Raw genomic sequence first — 13,238 nt, 5'->3', positions numbered from 1 at the left:
TTAATAGGACTTTACGTTTGCATCCTTCCTGACCATACTCATGACCATAACACCTACGGTACACTTCATAAGGATAAAAATAAAAAATGTGAAAGGCACAGTTTATATTGCATTTTAACTCTTTAATTTGTTAAATGTATTTAAAACGGATATCAGTATTTGTAACCTAGTTTTAGCATCTCCTTTTCTTTTCCCTTTGAATATCTGGGGTTCTGAAAATATATGGAAATCGTATGGTGGTTTCTCTCCGCCACTAGCCCAGCAACTCCAAACCCGACTGTGTCCCTGGCAGTCCTCCACGCCAGCGGGTTTGTGTAGAACCTCTGGCCTTCTTTCCGCCCTGGTGACAGAGGTGAACCTGTCATAGCTGATGAGGACAATATTGAAGGCCGAGGAGGTGCTCACCAGGTAATCCATCACTAGTCACAATTTACACAGCTCCTTCCCGAACTTCCACTTCCCGGTCAGGACGTAGGGGATGTACAGTGGGATGCAGAAGCCGCCTGCGGACACAGGGGAGCGGTGGCCCGGCCGCCGGGCTGCCAGCTCCAGCCTGGCCTGGGGTACCCCAAGGCGCCCCAACTCTCGAGGGAGACTTTCGAGCGCAGGGTACTTGTATGCCGCCGGTCCCTAGACCGCACTCACCCACCAGGAGGTCGGCGACAGCCAAATTGAGGAGGAAGTTGTCGCTGGAGCGCAGGCTGCGGTCCACGGCAAAGACCACCACGATCAGTGAGTTGCCCAGCACCGTGGCCAGCGCCAGCAGCGCCCTGAGCGCCGCCAGCAGCGCGGCCACCGGCGCCGAGAAGTGGCCGGCGTGCCGTCCGGAGTGTAGCCCTGACTGGAGCCCCAGCCCGGTAACGCACGCGTTGCTCGATGCGTTCGGCTCCATGCTGTAGGTGGCAGGGATGCCGGGGGCTGGCGAAGGGAGCCCGTGGGCAGGGGGCGCGCGGCTGGAGCCGACGCCTGGCCGGTGGGGATATAGGGAGCGCAGCGGGAGGAAGTGGGGCGGAGAGACGGCTGCCTGCAGCCAGGACAGGGCTGGGACGCTGGGGACCGGGCCCCTGGCCTGTAGGGTAGGGACCACCAGTGGGGTCCGGAACACCTGGGGCGGGGTCGGAGTCGGGGTGCTTGGTTGGGGACAGCCGGCTGGCTGGGGAGCAGCTGAGAGCGGGGAGTTGCCAGGGGACTGGGGTGGGAGGAGTCGGGGACCGCTGGCGGTGGGGGCAGGGGACCCTGCGGGGCGGGGGCCGGGGGGCGGGGGGAGGTGGAGGGTTCGCGCTGCGCCGCGGTCTAGCTCCCCTCGGCGAATGCAGGGAGGTTGAGTCTTCCAAGCAAGTTGTTACTACTATTTTCCCGAACAGGAATAGTTTTGTTTCATTATGTTTTATCGTAAAAGTAGTATGTGCACTTATAAAACAAGCAATACAGAAGGGCATCAAGTGGAAGCAAAATTTCTACCGTTATCTCCTCCCTGAGATACCCACTTTGAACATTTGGGTTTAAATCCTTCCAGGCTTCATGCCCCCCCCCCCCTTTTTTTACCCCCCAACTCTTCCCTCCTCCACAGAACTAGACAGACAAAACAAACATGCAAAAAACCCAAAACGCATAGATTTGGGGTGGGGGGTGGAATGGGGTTTGGCTATTTTGATTTATAATCTGCTTTTTCTCCCCATGAAATAATAAATCTGGACATTTCCGCACATCCATACGGAATACAGGTAACCATTATTATCTTTAATGATATCATTTTTCCATTATATGGATGAGCATATTTCCCCAATTTGTTGATAGACAACTATCAATTGTTTCTGTTTTGTTTGATTTTGCTTGTGTATCTTTGTTCACTTATCTACATAATTTCCTCAGGGGAAATTAATGGAAACAGAATTGCTGGGACAAAAGGAATGCAATAGTATAAAATACTATTTTACAACATGTTGCCAGGTTGCCAGGTTGGTAGAAAAGTTGTTCTAATTTACCATTGAAAAAGCCATTTAAAATTTTTTTTCACAGTGGTGTGACACTGAATACAGGAAACTTCAATTACAATAGAGGCAGGAGGACAAGGGACACCTGTTAAGCATCTTGATTTCAGCTCAGGTTTGTGTGAGCCCCACATCAGGCTTTGTGCTGACAGTGTGTTACCTACTTGGGATTCTCTCTCCCTCTCTCTCTCCCCCTCCCTTGCTCACTCTCTGTCTCTCTCTTAATTAATTAATTAATTAATTAATTAATTAAAAAAAATAAAATAGAGGCAGGAGGCCAGAAGGGGAGATCTCACCCCTTATCAACTCTAGGACAATTGCAGATCCCAACAGAAAGATCCATGCCTTGCATTTTCCAACAGGAAGAAAGCTACTTTATTACCCCAGCAAGCAGGAGGAAGATTTTTCTCCTTGCTCAACAACAGACTAGCCAATGAGAAACTGCCACAACTTAGCCAATGAAAAACTGTAATCACCCTTCTCAGTTTCCTCTAATGGACTTTTATCCAAAGCTGCCCCTCCCAACTTCCCTTTCCCCTATAATGTTCCTTTCCTTTGTTCTCTGGACTAGCCTATGATTTTGCTTTGGCTTGCATGTCCAAATTGCAATTCCTCTGCCATTTCTGAATAAACCCATTTTGCTGGTAAAGTAACTGGTTGTTTTTATTTTCAAGGTTGACAATAGGTAGTGATTGTGTGGGGTCTTAGTTTGGCTTCCTAGAGCTCCCTCTCACCTTAGCCCCTTTGTTTCTCCAGCATAGACAGTCCTTCCCTGTGGCGAATTGGCTCAGAGTGGACTACCTGTCAGGACTACTAGGACTGGGAGTAATGGCCTCTTAGAGAGGGGGAAGAGGTTGGAAGACTGTACCTTAACACTTTTATCACTGGGGTTGGGGCAGAATCTGTCAGGAAGCTCCTCCCTGTGGTTTGGGGTGTGTGGGCATGGGGAGAGGTATGTGGAAAGAGGGGATGTGTATAAATTATGCAGATGGCAGCTGCTTTATCTGTCCTGTTATTTGCCTCTTGCAGACCAGTTTGTTCTGGTGGTGGGAAAAGTGACCCAATGTCACAGATACAAATTCTTGGGCCACAGAGCAGGGATGGGCCCTTGGGGATTATTTGTGCAATGACTCTCAAGCTTTTTGAACCACAACCCACCTAGAATATACTGTTTACATTATAACCCAATGTGTACACATACTGTACACATGTGCATGTACACACATATTGGTGAGGAAAAAGTAAAACAAAAACAGTGACTGCCCTTAGTATGATGCATTCTGATATTTTTGGTTCTACTCTATGTTTTATTATTAGTTTTTAAATGCTGGTCTTGACCCACTACATTTATTTTGTGATCCTCAACTGGCTGTCAGCCTGCATTTGAGAAACAGTCATCTAGTTAATCTAGTTGAATCCACTCATTTTACACATGGGAACATGGGCCAGAATGGGAAGATACTCAGTTGGGGACATCCAGGGAGTTATGGTTGAGCAGAGCTGGTTCCAGACTGATGTTGACAGAACATGGCCAGCAGAGAGATGACTGTCCCTCTCGTGGCAGCAATGATGTTTGAGGCAGGAAACAACTCTGATGATTGAGGAAGAAAGAAACAAGCCAGCATTTATCTCCTTTCTTGTCTACTAATTGCCTCTTCATTTGCTGAAAAGATACTTTGGGCCTGGTGGAAATGACACTTGGAGCAGATTGATGGGCCCCTCTCCCACCAACCAGGGGCTGAGAATCCATCTAGACCAGTTTAAATAGGAAAAGTGATGGCAGGTCATGTAGAAGATGCAGGTAGTACTACTGTTGTCTGTAAGAAGACAGGAGAATGGGGTCTAGCAGGCATATACTTCTCCCTCCCCTTCCAGGTATTGGGTAGCTAGGGGACCATGCTAAAGAGTTAATCCCTGTTTGTTGTGTATGTGTGCTACATTTGTTTCAGAGGGCCAGGCTATACCTTCACAGTGCCTCAGGGGCTGGGACTCATGCAAAGAGCCTTAGGGTTGACACTGCTGCCCCACTGGTCCTGGAAGGTAGGGTATCCAGGCAGAGAATCGTTCTTGAGCCTTGGATTCATCAGTTTGGCCTGCTGAAACAGAATACCATAGACTGGGTGGCTTCAACAACAAATATTTCTGACAGTTCCAGAGGCTGGAAAGAACAACATCAAACTGCTGGCAGATCTGGTGAGGACATACTTCCTGGTTTGCAGATGACCATCTTCTCATATCTTCAAGTAGAAAGATATTGTGTCTCTTCCTCTTTTATAAGGGCATTAATTCTTTAAGACCTAATATAACCATAGTTCCCTCCCAAATGCCCCACTTCTAAATGCTATTACACTGGGAATTAGTGTTTTAACATATACACTTTGGCATGGGGGTTGGAGGACACATGAACATTCAGTCCATAGCAAGCATTAAGATCCAACGGAATTTGCCTTGCTAGGCTCTGGTCTTGCTTGGAATCTGTCACCCCTTTCTTTCTGATGTCTCCCTTTTGGAATAGGAAAGTCAATTCTATGCCTGTCTCACCATGGTAATTTGGAAGCACACAGCTTGTCTGGTTCCACAGGCTTACAACTGGACCGGAGTTTTGTCTCAGGATGAATCACACCCCGAGGAGGTGTAACTAAGAAACCAAATCTGGCACAAAAAAGAAAAGGAAATCATTTGCTCTTTTTTGAAGTGGAAGTAAAATGATTTTTATTATTGCTACTGTTATTTTGGTGTCTGGGCTTTGCAATGTGAAAGGAGCTGACTTTACTTGTCTGCCAGGCTGTGTGGGGCTGTTGCATGTAGAATCAGAGCAGAGGAGGAAACCTGACATGGGGGCAGAGCTGTCTTCATTCCCTGGGCTCCCGCACAGCTCTGTCCACCATCTCAGCCTTCAAACCAGTTCCTACTTACATGTGCTTTCTTGGGAGTGGAGTGAAATCATGGCTTTAGTAACCAGACTTGAGTTTAAATCATGGCTCTACCACTTACTTGTTAGAAGACCCCAAGAAAAGTTTAGAACCCCTAAGTCTCATTTGATCAGCTGTCAAATGGCAATAATAGTAACTGGTAGCATTGTTATAAAGATTATTGGACAATGGGTACATATTGCATGGCACACAGCAAGTATGACATAAATGGTAGCTCTTATAGCCAAGATGTTAGCTGAGGTCTCTAGGCCTCTTGAGTTAGAGATAAGATTTCTTGAATCCTAGCACACCTGGAGGAATCTAAAACTTCCCCAATGTTCCTGCAAATCCATAGAAGGCTTTTGTTCCAAGGGTCACTCATATCTGGCTTGGAACTCACCTTTTTCTTGATGAGGTTGTCTCACATCTGTGCCATCTCTCTTATGAGTCATATCAACTCAAGATGAAACTCAACTCCTGTCTTGATTTCCCCAATGCCCCATCCCTCAAGATTTGGGGAGGAGATCCAGGAGGAGTTTATGTCTCATAAATATAATCTTAGCAGCTTCAAATGGAACATTAGGCCTTCCTGTTCTGAAAATGTCTGTCAGCTACCTCCACCAGGATGTTTTTGGACTTCTTCGCCCCTACAGTGTCCCAACATCACACTATTTCCCTGGCTCCCCTCTCTATACTCCCTTTTCTGAGAGCAAAATATATTTTCCCTTTTCTCATGATTATCAGACTAGCTATCTCTTTCCACTTTCTAGGTTTCTGCCAATACTTCTTGCTCAAAAAGATTATCAAGCCATTTATGGATCAAAAACCATCCCTACCCCAGTGGCAACTGAAATTTATACTCCCCTCTCCCGCATTATTACTGTTTGTTATTTAAGTTTTATTACAGGATAAAACACAAAATTCTTTTTGTAGACCCAGAAAATCCAAGTGATTCATTTAAAAATCTATTAATAGTAATATGAGCTCAGTAGATAGATAGTTGGATAGATTCAACTATATGAATGGAAATCAATAGCTCTGTTATACACTAGCAATAACCATTTAGAATTTTGTTGCAAAAAAAAAAAATCCCATTTGCCATGGCAACACAAGCCACAAATACTTATGAATAAACCTAACAAGTAATTGTGCAATAGTGTGAAGAAAAATGTTAACTTTATTGAAAGACTTAGAAAAACCACCAAATAAAGGTAGAGACAAATGTTTCCTCCTTTTTAAGACCCAACAGTGTAAATATATATTCTTCAATTAATCTATAAATTTATTTCAATCCCAACTAAGTCCCAACAAGTTAGTTGAGCAAAGTTTACATGGGAAGAAAAATGCACAAAAATAGCCAAGACATTTTTAAAAAAAGATAGAAGAAAATTGCCCTAGTGCATATTAAAATATTATAACCCTATAGTGATTAAGATGGTTCAGGAATCATGGGGCACCTTGGTGCCTCAGTCAGTTAAGCGACTGACCTGATTTTGGCTCAGGTCATGATTTCACAGTTCGAGGGTTTGAGCCCCCTGTAGGGCTCTGCACTGACAGTGCGGAGCCTGCTTGGGATTCTCTCTCTCCCTTTCTCTCTCTGCTCCTACACCTCCCCCCCAAATAAATAAATAAACTTTAAGAAAAAAGAAAAGATGGTTCAAGAATAAAAAAATATAATGCAAAAATGCAGAATTCAGAAGCATGTATATATGGAATGTAGTTTATGATCAAGATGACATTTCTTGTGAAAAAAGATCATACAACACATTTGTTTTAAACAAAGGGCTGAAATTTAGGAAAAATAATGTGAAATCCTGAATCTTATACAAGGGTGAAAAATATTCCAGATGAATTAAGAAACTAAATGTAAAAATGAACAAAACTTTAAAATACTTAAAAAAAAATCATCTTGAGATGGGGAAGACCTATCCAGAAGCTATAAAGAAACAAATGGACAAATTTGACCTTAGTCAAAACTGTATAGTTCAAAACTTCTATAAAATGACAGATGCTAATCGCAGTCATAAAAATATTTTTCAAAGAATTAATATCTAGAATATATAGAGCACTTTTACAAATCAATAAGAAACAAACACAAGTGTCCAAAGAATATGAGTAAGTTATTTAAAGGAGACCTACACATGACTTATAAACATACAAAATGATGTCAACATCACTAGCAATCAAATTAAATGCAAATGAGAACAAGACAGCTTTTATAGCCCATGATGATTGGAATCATTTAAAATGGTTGATAATATGGGGCGCCTGGGTGGCGCAGTCGGTTAAGCGTCCGACTTCAGCCAGGTCACAATCTCGCGGTCCGTGAGTTCGAGCCCCGCGTCAGGCTCTGGGCTGATGGCTCGGAGCCTGGAGCCTGGAGCCTGTTTCCGATTCTGTGTCTCCCTCTCTCTCTGCCCCTCCCCCGTTCATGCTCTGTCTCTCTCTGTCCCAAAAAAATAAATAAATGTTAAAAAATAAATAAATAAAATGGTTGATAATAGCTGTGATTGACAAATATGCATGAAAATGGGCATTCACTTATGGGTGGCAGTATAAATTAGTGTCAAAGGGTAAAATCCTTGTACTTTTTAACCCAGGAATTTCACTTCTAGAATCTATCAAAAATAATCACACATGTATAAAGATGTATGCAAAAAGATGTCTGTTGCAACACTTCTTGTAATGATCAAGTGTTGGAAGAGACCTAAATGTCCATCGATATAGAAATGAATAAATAGGGGTGCCTGGTGGCTCAGCCAGTTAAGTATCCGACTTTGGCTCAAGTCATGATCTCACCGTTTGTGAGTTTGACCCCCGTGTTGGGCTTTGTGCTGACAGTTTGGAGCCCGGAGCCTGGAGCCTGGAGCCTGCTTTGTCTCCCTCTCTCTCTGCTCCTCCCCTGCTCGTATTTCTCTCTCTCTCTCTCTCTCTCTCTCTCTCTCTCTCTCTCTCTCTCTCAAAAATAAATAAACATAAAAAAAATAAAAAAAAGAAGTGAATAAATAATACATCTATGCCCTTAAATGTTGCCAATGGCCCTGACAAAAGAGGGAATCTATTTCTCCATTCTTTGAATCTAGTTTAGCAATGTAACTTCTCTTGGCTAATGGGACTGTACACATGACGCACTCAGAGGCTTGATAGGTGCTTGTATATTGGAGCCTGTTCTCTTGCTGCACTTGGGACCCTGACACTGCTGTGTGAATGAACCTGAGCCAGCCTTCTGGTGGGTGAGAGGCCATGTGGAGAACCCAGGCACACTGGCTGCCTCCCTCCAGAATATGGATGAGGCCATCCTAGACCATCCAGCCTGTAAAAGATCCGCCTGCTAACCACAGATGCATGAGAAAACTCATCAGAAATAAAACTGGATCAAGCCAGAAGAATTGTGCAGCTGGTCTTTTTAAACTACTAGGTTTTGGGGTGGTTTGTTTTGTAGCAATAGATACTGATACTAATCCATACAATGAAATACCATGGAGCAATCTGAAAGAATGAGGTGAATATATGTGTCATAGTGTACTGCCATGGAAAGCTTGCTGAGACAAATTATTAAGAAAAAACCAAAGACCTTGTAATTCTACAAGCTATCCTATAGTCTTCCAATAAATTCCCCCCTTTTTTTCCCCTCAAGTTAGCCATTGTTTATTTCTATTGTTTGTAGCCAGATAGTTTTATTCATAGATGTTCCTGGTAAAATAAGTTTGGAAAACGCTATGTGAAATATTTTTCTTACTTCAGGATTTGTCAGTAAATCCTTTCAAAAGAGGTTGTGAATGCAGCTGTCTCATTGTTTTTTGATATCAAAACCCTTCCCACCTTGCCCTAATATCCCAAGAGATTAATGGTCTGTATAATACACTCTGAGAAACTGTCCTATTTGTTCTTGTGACAAATGAATATGGCTCTAAGGATTCTACCATTTCCATCTGTCATTTTTCTGGAAGCCTTTCTCATTTGTATGTGGTGCTGTGTCAGCTGTCCCAATTTCTACAAATTTGTTGCCAGGAACCCATTATATTAAAAGTAAATAAAGAGTGGTCTCTGCTTTAAAAAAACATTCCTCTAGTTTTCCCCATTAATATTATTCATTATGCGGGTACATAATTACCCATTTATCCAATGTGCCACATATCAGGGCAAGGTGATCTGTTTTAGAAAATAGACCCAATTCACATACTTCCCTAGACAAACTTGGTGAAAGAATTGGATTTGGGGGTAAGTCACTTCTTGGCTAGCATGGCATTGGTAGAGAAGTTATTATCAGAGAGGTACAAGGACTTGGAGCACTGGGCTGGGAGTTATACCAGTCACTGGACCAGGCTGCGCCTCAGGCTGTTTAGTTTGTCCATAAAATGAGGGTGGTAATAGTGTCCCTATCACAGGGGCATTCTAGTGCTCAGATATATTAATGGAGGTGAAAGTGTATTGTGAAGGACAGAGCACTTCATCTGTAGGTATCAGCCTAGGCCCTCTCACTTCCAGGAGGCAGAAACCCACCCTGACACAGCTAAAGCAAAACAGGAATTTGTGTATTTGCATAAGTGAAATATCCATAAATATCCATGGGGATTTTAGGTCTAGGCAGGGATGGATCCAGGGGTTCCAACACACTATCAAGATCTACTTCTTTCCATCTTCCATACATTTTCTGCTTTGACTCTTATCAGAAGAAGGTATATGAATTAATAAATATTCTCACTAAACTGAGTGAGAATTTCCACAGTCCTCACCACTTATGCAGGCCTTTGCTGACTGATGATATTTGCCAGGGATGTAGGCCTGTGAGTTTGAGATCCATAATTAGATTTAGAGTCAGGAAGAAAGGGGCTGTCAGTCCAACCTCTGCCTTGTTCCCTGAACACTAGTTTCTAGCCAATTCCTTTCCTTCTCTCACCAGGAAATGAGGGTTCTGGGAATATGAAAGATAACTTCTTATTTTGGGAGGTGGATAGAAGACACACATTAGGGCCATACTTAGTAAACACAGATGGAACTGAATTGGATGTCTTCATCTAGCCACTGGCTAAAGTTGGTAGGGTTCATGAATTCTTATCTGTAAAGGAAGGACTTTCGGCTTTCCATTTGATGGAAAAGACAATCCTACTGATGGATAAAGGAAAGAAGGGAGGGAGGGAAGGAAGAAAGGAAGGAAGGAAACAAGGAAGGAAGATCAGAAGAAAGAAGGGAAGAGAGAAAGGAAAAGTAAGGGAAGGGAGAGAAGGAGATGTGGAAGGGAGAGAGGGAGGGAGATGAGCAAGAAGCAAGGGCAGGGGAGTGGGGAGGGGCTGATGGTGCCTGCAGAACCTTAAGCGGGCCAGGCTGGAGGAAAGGCAGAGGGCTTTTCCTGAATAATTCCTTTTTCTTCATGCCTTCCCAGCTCCTCTAGGTTTCTGTGGGCATCAGTTTCCAGTGTTTAAACTTATTTTTATGACTATAAAAGTTAAATATGCTTATTATAAGTAAGAGAAAGCACAGAAAACTATAAAGAAGCTGAAAAGCCCTTCATGATTCCACTGATTGTGACCCAAAGTTTGAAAGCTAGGCCTTAAAGAACGTGCAGACCCTGGGCCTGCCTACCTCTGACCTCCTCTTTCTATGCCTTGTGGTCACTGCTCTCCTGCTCAACTTGCACAACTGCTGTCCTGCTCCCTGGAGTACTGTCCTGCCCTGCCCCATCAGTTCATGGTTGGCTCTTCAAATCTTTTAGGTCTTAAGTCAAATGTTGAAGGCCCAACTCTTTCTCTGTCACCTAGTCACTTTCTAACATCACAGAACTTATTTTTTTTATAGTCTTTATAACTACCTGGATATACATTCTTTTCTCTTTTTTTTTTTTGATTTTTAGTAGGGTATTTGAAAATTTTAATTCCAATATAGTTATACAGTGTTATATTAGTCTCAGATATACAATATAGTGATTCAATAATTTCATACATCACTTGGTGCTCATCATGACAAGTGCCTTCCTTAATCCTCATCATCTCTTTCACTCACCCGCCTCCCCAACCTGCTCCTGGTAACCAGCAGTTTGTTCTCTATAATTAAGGATCTCTTTCTTGATTTCTCTCTTTTTTTCCCCTTTGCTAGTTTGTTTTGTTTCTTAAATTCCACATGAGGGAAATCATATGGTATTTGCCGGTCTCTGACTGACTTATTTCACTTAACATTATACTCTCTAGCTCCATCCATGTTGTTGCAAATGGCAAGATTTTATTCTTTTTTATGGCTAAATAATTTCCCATATATATATATGGGAAATTATATATATATATATATATATGGGAAATTATATATACAAATTATATATACATCTATACATCTCACATCTTCTTTAGTCACCTGTTGATGGATGCTTGGGCTCATTTGATAATTTGGCTAGTGTAGAAAATGCTGCTATAAACATCAGGGTGTGTATACCCCTTTGAATTGGTGTTTTTGTATTCTTTGGGTAAATACCCACTAGTGTGATTAACGGATCACAGGGTAGTTCTATTTTAAATTTTTTGAGGAACCTCCATCCTGTTTTCCACAGTGGCTGTACCAGTTTGCATTCCTGCTAACGGTGCAGGAGGGTTCTTTTTTTTCCACATCCCAACACTTGTTTCTTGTTTTTTTTATTTTTTTTATTTTATTTTTTTATTTTAGCCATTCTGACAGGTGTGAGGTGACATCTCATTGTAGTTTTGATTTGCATTTCTTTGAATGCAAATGATGAATTATGTTGAACATCTTTTCATGTGTCTGTTGGCCATGTGGGTGTCTTCTTTGGAAAAGTGTCTCTTCATGTCTTCTGCCCATTTTTAAATGGATTACTTGTTTTCTGGGTGTTGAATTGTATAATTTCTTTGTAATTTTGAATATTAACCATTTATTGGATATATAATTTGCAAGTATCCTCCCAGATGTACATTCTTTATTGGTTCAGTTGTTTAATTGTGGTTTTCCCCACCTAAAATGAGAGCTCCATCAGAACAAGGACATTCATCACTGTGTTGTACCTGGCACATAATAGGTACTTAATATTTGTTGAATGACTGATCAATACTTTTTGCTTCACAAAGCTTTTACATATACATGAGTTTGTATAATCTCAGTAAAATAAGGGAATGGATTATGAAATTCATTTTCTAAGTGAAGGAAAGGAGGCTTAGAGAGGTGGAGGAATCTGCTTGAAGTTACAGAATCGATCCCTAGTGGATGTGGACCTGGAACTCATATGTCATCATATCCAGTTCACTGTGGTCATTGTGCCTCCTTGATGCTATGCTTTAAGGTGAAGGTGAGGATTTTTTTCTATGTGCGTGTTAAGGAAAAACTGATGACTGGTTGGTCCTTTACATAAGGAGGCTTAGTCATCTTTTTGCGCAGTCTTGGACAGACTGCTTTTAACGAACTTGACATAAACAGCCCCATGAGCAGCAGGAGGGCTAGAGGAGGATGAAAATCTTGGACAGATGTCTGGTTGCTCATGGGGTGAGTCAACCCACAAGGTCAAGGCTGTCTTCAACTCACTGATCTTTGGGAAAGTCCTTGTCAGGGGATAATCAGTTCTTTCTAGCAAATTTCTGAATCCAGGCATGACGTAGCAGTGAGATTGTTCTTGCTTTAGTCCAGTGGTGCAGAACTTGTCAGTTGATTATCCAAAGAGCCCACTCCCCATTCTTTTTTACTCACTGGAGCTCACTTCCACTATTATAGATGGAAACATCCAGAGACTGCTTTCTAGATATCCTTTGCAACATGGGTATGTGACCTGATCTGGGCAATGACTTCCTAAGGGAAGTTTCCTGGGGAGAATGGATGCTCCTAGGAAAGAACTTAATCCAATCCAAGATAATAGAGGTGTAAGGGAGGAGAAATTCTCTGTGTGGTGATGTGATTCCTTGAAGATATTTTGGCTGTCTTTGCAACCATGAGGGGGAACATCATCATCTTGGTGAGGACAGCAGGATGAAAAGATGAAGAGAGCCTGGACCATTAAGGTCCTGACCTAGTTGAGCCACTGAACCAACTCTTGAACTTCTTCCAGATTTTTCGGAAAATGGGTGAATAAATGTCCTTTTTTGTTTCAGGCATTTGTAGTTGAGCGTTCCTTGCCAAACCTGAAATAGCCAAAAGTATCTTAAAAGACATTTCCAATTTTGTCTCAGAGTCCTGCATATTCTCTTTATGAGAGTCCTGCATACAAGTTGCTGTTATTAAAATGGAAAATGGGTTTTCCTAGGCCTTACTCAACTGTGGACTGGGAGAGGTCCTACGAATGGTAATAACTATTAGTTTTTCACCATTTCTTGTCCCTACCAGCATGGGGCAGTACCTTCTGTAGTCA

The 13,238-nt window shown here is 42.4% G+C and overlaps 1 long non-coding RNA gene across 1 annotated transcript; it reads left to right on the top strand.

Annotated features, from left to right (window-relative positions):
- The first annotated feature begins 1,276 nt into the window (after positions 1–1,276).
- On the top strand, positions 1,277–2,640 carry LOC111558081. Its single transcript, XR_002738635.2, has 2 exons — positions 1,277–2,106; positions 2,354–2,640. It is a non-coding gene; the product is annotated as an uncharacterized LOC111558081 (long non-coding RNA).
- Positions 2,641–13,238: the final 10,598 nt, after the last annotated feature.

The sequence above is a fragment of the Felis catus genome, chromosome E2 (assembly GCF_018350175.1).
Source record: "Felis catus isolate Fca126 chromosome E2, F.catus_Fca126_mat1.0, whole genome shotgun sequence".
Lineage (NCBI taxonomy): Eukaryota > Metazoa > Chordata > Mammalia > Carnivora > Felidae > Felis > Felis catus.
Note: the sequence above shows the minus strand (reverse complement) of the source record. Positions and strands in the feature narration are given on the sequence as shown.